At 41.4% G+C, this 9,015-nt stretch overlaps 1 long non-coding RNA gene across 1 annotated transcript in view; it reads left to right on the forward strand.

Moving 5' to 3' along the window:
• The first annotated feature begins 5,633 nt into the window (after positions 1–5,633).
• Positions 5,634–9,015, forward strand: part of LOC117956267 — a 5,162-nt gene continuing 1,780 nt past the window's right edge. Inside the window, exons 1-2 of the long non-coding RNA XR_004659217.1 lie at positions 5,634–5,731; positions 8,180–8,185. This is a non-coding gene — a long non-coding RNA (uncharacterized LOC117956267). The remainder of the gene's footprint in view (positions 5,732–8,179; positions 8,186–9,015) is intronic.

A 9,015-nucleotide genomic window follows, 5' to 3' on the forward strand; every position in this document is an offset into this window, starting at 1 on the left:
TGATTATGACTAAACATTGTTCATCGTCTGTGTGACATATCTCCTCATCTCCCTCTCATCATATGGTTTCTAAAATATTATAAACACCAAAGCAAAATCAGAAAACCCATGACATTTTAAATTTTGTGTTGCTCTTTTTTTTTTTGAGACCAGAAGTGTCGCCCAGTTTACTGACACATTCTGTCTGTAGACCCAGACCGTTTTGACCGTATGACATTTGTTTACAGTGTTTGGTGCATTTGTGAAACTTTCTCAACCAAAAAAAAAATGGAACAATGTTGCAACTATAGCCCTGAATCGCACTAAGTCTACCAAATAGGTTTGAAAGGGCCCTTAGATTGCAGGGAACATAAAGCAGGCAGCTCCCCCTGCCACAGGATTTGACATTTTAAAAACATCCCTGGTGTATTTGTTTGAAATGGGGGAGGTTCTTTCTGCGATACCGTGCATATGTCTCTAAATATATACCTTCTGGGTGCATTGGTGTTTCTTTTATAGCTATGAAATCTCTGCGGGATAAACCATGAACTTTGATTCAATTCCTACAATTGGACTTGGGCCGGTATTGAAACAGGTGATGTAGTGATCTGTGCCATCTCCAATGCTGTCTGACAACTGGGAGCTTTCTGGAAGCCTCTTCCTCAGTGGCAGAGCAGATGGAGGGGGGGGGGGGGGGGGGGGGGGGGGGGGGTGAAGGAGGGAAACGTCCAGACACATTAGTTACAGCCTTGTTACCTTCACACTAAACGTTGGCGGAGCTGGATCTGTTGTGGGACTGGGTTTCTGGCCTAACGTATGGACAGGGCTGCTGGTCTTGTATTTTAGGCCAGGACTTTCCAGTTGACCAATTGTGTCTTTTCATGCAGTTTATATAATGTTACTTCTTAGCAATCGTTTTATCTGCGTTTTTTGGCACACTTTTAGAATTTAATGATGAAATGACATGAAGCTGTCAGGCCGAGGAAACTAAGTCTGTGAAGGTGGAAAAGCTCACGTCTGCTGCAGCGTTGGACATGTTCTGCTTCCCCAGGTTTCAATAAGTCAAAAAGAAATCTATTCTAATTGTGGTTGCTTTGCTTCTTTCTGGGCTCAGAGTACTTTTCGCAGCGCCTCGTCTCTCTTTTGCCAAACCGCTCTCACTTTTTTCACCACATTTGAATCAATTTGTTGTTCTGGGCTATTTCTGTGCCACGCATTACATTTCTCACTTGATGTAGATGGCTAATCAGGGAATTGATGGCTAATACAATAGCATTGAGGGTGTTACGATTGGCAGAGGAAAACATAATCATCTCTTTGCAAGATCATTAAGCATACATTTACCAGTGGGTTGCAGATTACACAATAGCTGCCCTGCTGTTCCCGGTTCTAATGTCGAAGCGTAGCTCTAGATTTGCCCTTTTGGTAAGATCGACACGCAGCTTTTTGGCGTTGCCGCTCAATTGACGATTGCGTTGCCAAGCCCGCATCTGCTCTCAAATCATTTTGGCAATAAAAGCGACGCTGGAAAACCATGGAACATTGAATCAGGCATGTCGTTATTTTTCACAGTTTGCTTCACAGGGGCCATGATATTTAAATTACGGTCACAGAAGTGGTGAAGTTGGCATATATAATATATATATATATATATATATATATATATACTATATAAATGTATATTTGTTCATCCCTTATGCATTTTCAGCAGTCTTCACCAGATTTGCTGTGCAGGGCATGATAAAGGTTAGCACATAAACAGTTATTATTTTCACCTCAGGATTCAGCAGCAAAGTCTGACACCTTGACGAGTAGACAGGAAAAACGAATGAACTTTCCTAGTTAGGGGCTGTCTCAGCAGTGTGTGCAAATTGGGAAACGGAGCTTTTCAGATTTTTGGCAGTAATTTCTTTGTTTTCAGACCAACTTTATTTTCATTTGAACCCACTTAAATAACATATACAACCTTCAGTTTTAGTGGCTATTGTCAATATTTTCAGGTGAGCAATGCCATGACTACTTGAAAAATGTAACTGCTATGTTTGCATTTCTTTAAACCAATCACAATGGTCTTGGGTGACCTGGCTCTGCAAAATAGTTTCGGGAAGGAACTTGTTCAGGTGGAAGATTTGTATTTGCAAAAGAAACCACCTTACACAATATCAAATGAGACTGCTCTTTAAATCAGCTGATACATGGGTACATCTACTTGTCTACTTCGTCCACAGCAACCCCACCCATTGGTCCCGAATAATCCCAGTTAGAGAGGAAATGCCGTAAACATGTTCTTTGTAAATCTTTATAATCATTCACCGAAAGAACCAAACAGGCCTGCCTTGTTGCACAATCCAAAGTTTTGCTTAGAGGCTCCAGTTTGTTGTTTCATGGATCAAATCGAGTTTGACAACAGCAACACACAGAGAGCAGAAGGGATGCAGTTACCCTGAAAATATACTTCTTTTGATCCAGACATCGGTTGGGTTTAAAAAAAAAAATCAAACACAGAAAACGAAACAGTCTAGATTGATTCTTCTTTTAAACTTTGGGGACAGGCCCCACTCTCTTCAGTAAAATCTGTGTACTGATCCAACAACAGATATGTTTGTGACAGAGATAGTAGCTTTAGTATTACACTTCTACTGTGTCTGTAGTAAGCGTGCTTGGGTGTGTCTACAATAAAGTTGCAAACAGAAATGGTGAGGTAAAATTGGGAATAAAAACCACAGTATAATAGTCTCCTCTCATGCAGCCGCTGCAGTGTGGAGAATAACATACAATCTACATCTAAAACACCTGAGTGAATGGTGTGCCCCTGTTTTATATTTGCTTTCTATCAACCTGTTGACTGCAATACAGTGAGTGATGGTGGGGCCGGTGTAGAGAGGCTGCAAAACGTGTTGGGTTTATATCACAGCACAGAAACACCATAACTCTTTATCTACCTCCTTATCTGTCAATTCCAATCAACTGCTTCTAGCTTTGTACCCTTCTCACCATTAAAATCTTCAAAGAGAAGTGTTCAAAGGTACCAAAACATGCAATGCTGAGAACAACTGGAAAGTGGGTGAAACAATTTTTTTTCACCACTTCAAAGCTCAATTCACCTTTGTTTTACACAGAAAGTGGTTTGGGTTCAAATGTGTGTGTGCCACTCAGTCTTCTGTATGGTCAACTGGACAGAGGGTCTAATGTGCCACAGTGTGTTCCATTCTGTTAATATTAGAGTGTGTCGGCTTACAGGGGGAATACTGTACAACATGACCAGTCAACAGCAACACTGACATATTTGTGCTCCTGAAAGTGATGTAATTGTGGGTAACAGGAGTGCCTTAAAGTGTGTTTGCTGCTCCGAGAGATGAGGGACAAAACCCATTTCTGTTGTTGTTACACCTGAAGGCAGCATAAAGCTTGGATTTATGTGTGGCATTATAGTCAGTGGGACAGATGGAGGGAAATACCAAAGACCAGTGAGAGAGAGAGAGAAGGCTGTGTTGGATGGGGATTGATTTGGCAAAATAAGCATCAACAATAACCATGATGCTCTCTAATCATGGAAAAAGCCACTTAGGCAGATGGCTTTGTCTGGTTGGTCTATGAGCTAGATCTAGGGCTGTGAATTGAATCAAAAATATTTAATCGTGATTAATCGCCTGAGAGTCCTAGTTAACTTGCGATATAATGGCAAATCTAGCTCATCTAGCTTCTTTTGAATGGTCATTGATTTAGTTAAAATTCAAAGTCTTGCTTTGCCTTGTCTGTCTAGTCCCCACAGCATTCTGGGATGGAAGGAAAATGTTGTCTGGATTATTGGCATTTCTTTGAACCAATCACAATCGTCTTGGGCGGTGCTAGACGTCGGACGGAGCAACGGTGCCTCTGCAAAAACAGCCTTGAGAAGGAACTCGTTTGGTGGAACATGTATATTCTAAAGTTGTTTTAGAACTCTGATTCCACAGATAGTCTAGCTAGCTGTCAGAAGTAACCCTGCAGAGATCTGAGGAGCAGTTAACCGTATTCCTCAGATTTCCACCGGAGGTTAGAACACCAAAATACAAAGAAAGAGGAAGATGACGAACATCCGGCCAAAAAAGAACAACAGCCAGCGGAATTTCCGGCAGCACTGGAGAAATCCCGGAAATAAAACGTGGTCAATAGAGACAATAGTTCAAAAGTAAGTAATAAATCTCTTACTCGGAAGGGAAAATCTCGCTTTAGATGAAGTATGTGGCTCTTATATTTGTGATTCAGGATCAGGTGTAACCTCCAAAAACCTTTTTAAGAAATACACCACATCCATACGGTTCGCTGTCTACTTCTCGGCGTCCTCGGTGTAAGTGAAGGCATCGCGGATCACGTTCTTCAGGAACACCTTCAGCACACCGGGCCTCCTTGTAGATCAGACTGGAGATGTGCTTCACTCCGCCGCGACGAGCCAGACGGCGGATGGCGGGTTTGGTGATCCCCTGAAAGTTATCACGGAGCACTTTACAACGTTACTGCTGCATCGCTTCCTGATTTCCCTCGTTATCATGGCGTTCATTCTGACAGGCCCTGACAGAACATTATCAACCCTAATGGCTTTTCTTAAAAGGTTCTTTCTAAGTGCAATGGACATCAAGAAAGAAGCCAATCCACATTTCTAAAGGAAATATTTTAAAATGCCTTCATATCTGGTACTTTCTAAATAGAATAAGATTTTTTTTTTTTTTTCAAACACACTTCTTTAAGGCATTTCGTCATCCAACCTCATTCAGGAATTTAGTTCCTGATCAAGGCTGGAAGTTACAAACTTGCAGAAGTCAGGATGCCAAAACGTGTTAAAGTTGTTGCCTACATGCCAGATGAATGAAAGGCATTTTGAAACATTTTTCTTAAAGAAGTGCGACTTGGGTTCTTCCATGATGTCTATTGGATTTGTTCATGCCTCATACAAAAGAGTAATGTCTTTTGCTCTCCAATCACTGACATATTTTCGATCTCTATGCTTTCTTTTCGAGGATTCAGCAAGAGGAAGGGAGAAAATAAAGGTAGAGGTGAGGTAGACTTAAGAGGAAGAAAATGCAGTCCACTGTGGTCACATCAATAGTCATCTCCTCAGTGTTTGGACCCCCTGGAGGAAATGGGATTGCAAACACAGATGCTGGCTGGAGAAATGGGCACTCTTGACTTCTCCCGTTAGATCAGTGTTCATTTTAAAAGCACCACCTTTCTTCCTGTGGAAGCCAGGCTCAGTTAGTTGCACAAAGGCAGAGGCACCTAAGTTACCATGGGGATTTATTCCTTACAGCTGGCTCGGTCCCGACCAGGCTAACAGCTAGGATTTGTTAATCCTGGACCCTTTTCTGTTCACTCAGCAGTAGATTTACCCTATCAGCCTGCATTCAAAGAGGTGCATATTAATGTTCAGTTAAATACTGTTAATATTTAAACATCAAGACTATTTTTTTAACAGTTATTCATGTTACTGTTACATTGCTGTATGACGACTGATGTTCACGTTGTTAGAAGTTTGATGAATATGTCACGGCAGTTGTTCAGATGGCTGATAAAGTTGTCAAATGTGTTTTTAAATGAAGTGCTGCATGTGTGATTCTATAGTGGACCAATACATCTTAAAACGCTTTACTTGATTCATTTTTTGTGTATTGGTTAGTGACTATAATTTGGGAGGATTGTACATTTTTTAAAACATATCCTAATTGTACAATCCTCCAAAATTATAGTCTTAGTTCACGGGGCCAGTAACTATCTAGTTCAACCTACTGTATTATATTCATGGAACAACAGGGAAAGGACACCTTACATTTTGCTGGGGGGAAATAACGGATGAATGTAATCTGTTTACAGTGTGCATGAAATATATCACTTATTTATCTTAATAATTGCTAGATTTTAGAGTCCAGTTTCTTCAGTGTCTCTTTTCTAGGTCCATTTATATGAGGGAGCAGAGCATATAATATGTAGGGAAAGAAACTTGTTCTCTACAATCAAAAAAAAAAAAACGGTGAGAAAAAGCGTGGCAGATAATAGCAGACCGACTGAATGATATATCTTAAAATACACATATATGAACTATTGCTATTAACTGAAACCATTTATTGAGTCACTTGTCATTTAAAAAATACTTGCATTAAAATCAAGCAGTGGAAGGTAATGACTATATTTTAGCCCATGAGAGACAGAGGGAGAAACAGAGTTAAATAGAGTTAAATAGATATGTATGCATCGTGTTCTAGCGATGTAAAAGATTGATCTTCATGATGAATTTCCTGAGTAACATTATCTTCTGCTTACTTTAAAGGCAACGAGTACAACAGTGAATTTGTGCAAATGATTAGTAGCCTAATCCTCAAATGGTATGATCCTGACGGATGCAGAACAGTGGTCAGCAAATGTATAATTTTAGGCTGCATACACATTCAGTCGGTCCACGATCGTCTGCAATCGCTGTTTCATCACAGCGGCCATGTTTCTTTTCTTTTTTTAAATGTGTTTCACATTGTCATACTTCCACAAGAAGCTGCTGCTCATTCTATTCACAGTATGAACAATGTGTCTTCTCCATTTCTGCATCAGTAAACCTGGGATTGATACCTGCTTAAGAAAGGCATGAACATGCATTTATCCCAGCTATCTACACCTGACTTGACATATCTTCACCTTTTCATCCTGACTCGGCAATCTGTGCAACCGATCAAGCCGCGATGAGCAGATTACACTAAGTCATGCTGCGCTTTTTCACTTATCCTGGATTTCTTCATTCTACTTTTGTGCAACAGCCCCCAGCTGTTCCTCTTGCATGTAAATAACAATACTGACGTTGGCTTTGATGCAAGGGGCAAACAGCAAGCAGCTTGAAATACCTGGGGTGGAGCTTTTGATTTACAGTTTTCTGTCAGATTTCCGGTCAAACCACCACAAAACTAGACTGCTCTGTTGTATATGATCAGGCTGTAACAAGATTTACGATTTGCAAGAACTTTATTGTCCACAGATGTGAACATTTTCTTCGATTTTACCAAGAATACAAGAATACAAAAGAGACAGAACATTAGAAACAGTACATAGTCATAACGGCAAGATGTGTATTGCAGGGTAGTTTTATGTCTAACATTATTCTATCAACAGACATTTTCATCGATGGTCTGGCGTTATAATTTATTTGCCTTTGGTGCACTGTGGAGTGGGTAAGACTGATTTTAATGGCAGGCTAGCACCAGAAAACTCTGCAACTGGAAGGATTGGAGGAAAGCTGTTGAAAACTGTCTCCATTGATAAAAAACACATTGTTTAACTTGGAAATAAGGCCTTATGTCCAAAATTCTAACCACCCCCTTGAGGATTGGACGTTTGAGAAAGTAATTACTGAAGGGTTAAGCCATGTCTCCTTATTCTTTCTCTCACTCCACCTGATCCTTAGTCCTCTTTTCTTTGTTTTGGGCTTTGCTCACTAAGGTCTTTTGGGTCCTTTCAGTTCAGAGTAGTTATCCAGTATATCTCCTTGCAAGTCTAGTGTTACTGGAGGTTTAAGCAACAGCAGACACTCACATGTATAGGAGGACGCCATGAGTTTTATCGTGAAGTCTTCTGCCTTCAGGTGTGGGTAAAAAAGACACACAGACACAGCAACACACCTGAGTTTGTCTCCTTTTTATATGAAAATGTAAAGTCCATTCAGTCACATATAATCCACAAAAAACTCGGAGTCAGCACCAGAGCCGCGCCTCCTTTACTTTCATAATTTAATTATGTTCATGATTTAGTTATAAGGATTAAACCGCAAGGGTGCTTAGTGCATGTACTTATGAAAAATCTAATTTTGAAATCCATGTAACTTCTAGCTCGCCTTGTCTGATTACTGAATGGAAGACTACTGGTGTTCATCCACTGTGATTACGTTCCTTAATTCAGTATAGAGATGAGATACTTCATTGTTCTGCAGAGTGGAATATTTTGCCTGGGCCAACACCCATGCTGCTGCCTTCACCAGTACAACCATACATGCAGAGATGTTAACGGCACAGCAAGATTCCTAAAAACACCACAAGGCAGAGACAGTCCAGTCTGTAACGGAGTGTTTGATACATTTATTGATTTCAACTCGAAGCAACCGATTCTGTGAGAAGACTCTGTCTACCAACGACTAATGCATTCTGCAAGCATTTGGTCATAAACCCAAGTATTGGACTCATTTCATCAGGTGATGGTGCTAGATAACCAAAGTTATCACCAAAGTTGTTAGAATTCATATTGGGGGAAACATCAATGTCTTCACCAGAATTTCCTTTGGAATCCTTCTAAAAACCACACATGTGAACCTTGTGGTGGTGCTAGGTAATAGATCGTAAAAGTCAGAAGAATTTCTCTTCTGCAACTAATGAATGTTAAAAATTGTGTCAATACATTTGAGATATTTCATTTTGATCTGTTGTTAGCACTAGATAACCAACCTAACAGTCAGCATATATTGTCTGTCTACAGTTTCATGACCATCCATCCATCCATCTTCGACCGCTTATCCGGTATCGGGTCGCGGGGGCAGCAGCTCCAGCAGGGGACCCCAAACTTCCCTTTCCCGAGCCACATCAACCAGCTCCGACTGGGGGATCCCGAGGCGTTCCCAGGCCAGGCTGGAGATATAATCTCGCCACCTAGTCCTGGGTCTTCCCCGAGGCCTCTTCCCAGCTGGACGTGCCTGGAACACCTCCCTAGGGAGGCGCCCAGGAGGCATCCTTACCAGATGCCCGAACCACCTCAACTGGCTCCTTTCGACGCGAAGGAGCAGCGGCTCTACTCCGAGCTCCTCTCGGATGACTGAGCTTCTCACCCTATCTCTAAGGGAGACGCCAGCCACCCTCCCTAGGAAACCCATTTCGGCCGCTTGTACCCTGGATCTCGTTCTTTCGGTCATGACCCAGCCTTCATGACCATAGGCGAGGGTAGGAACGAAAATTGCCTGGTAGATCGAGAGCTTTGCCTTCTGGCTCAGCTCCCTTTTCGTCACAACGGTGCGATAAACGGAATGTAATACCGCAC

Source organism: Etheostoma cragini, chromosome 14, assembly GCF_013103735.1.
Source record: "Etheostoma cragini isolate CJK2018 chromosome 14, CSU_Ecrag_1.0, whole genome shotgun sequence".
Classification (NCBI taxonomy): Eukaryota; Metazoa; Chordata; class Actinopteri; order Perciformes; family Percidae; genus Etheostoma; species Etheostoma cragini.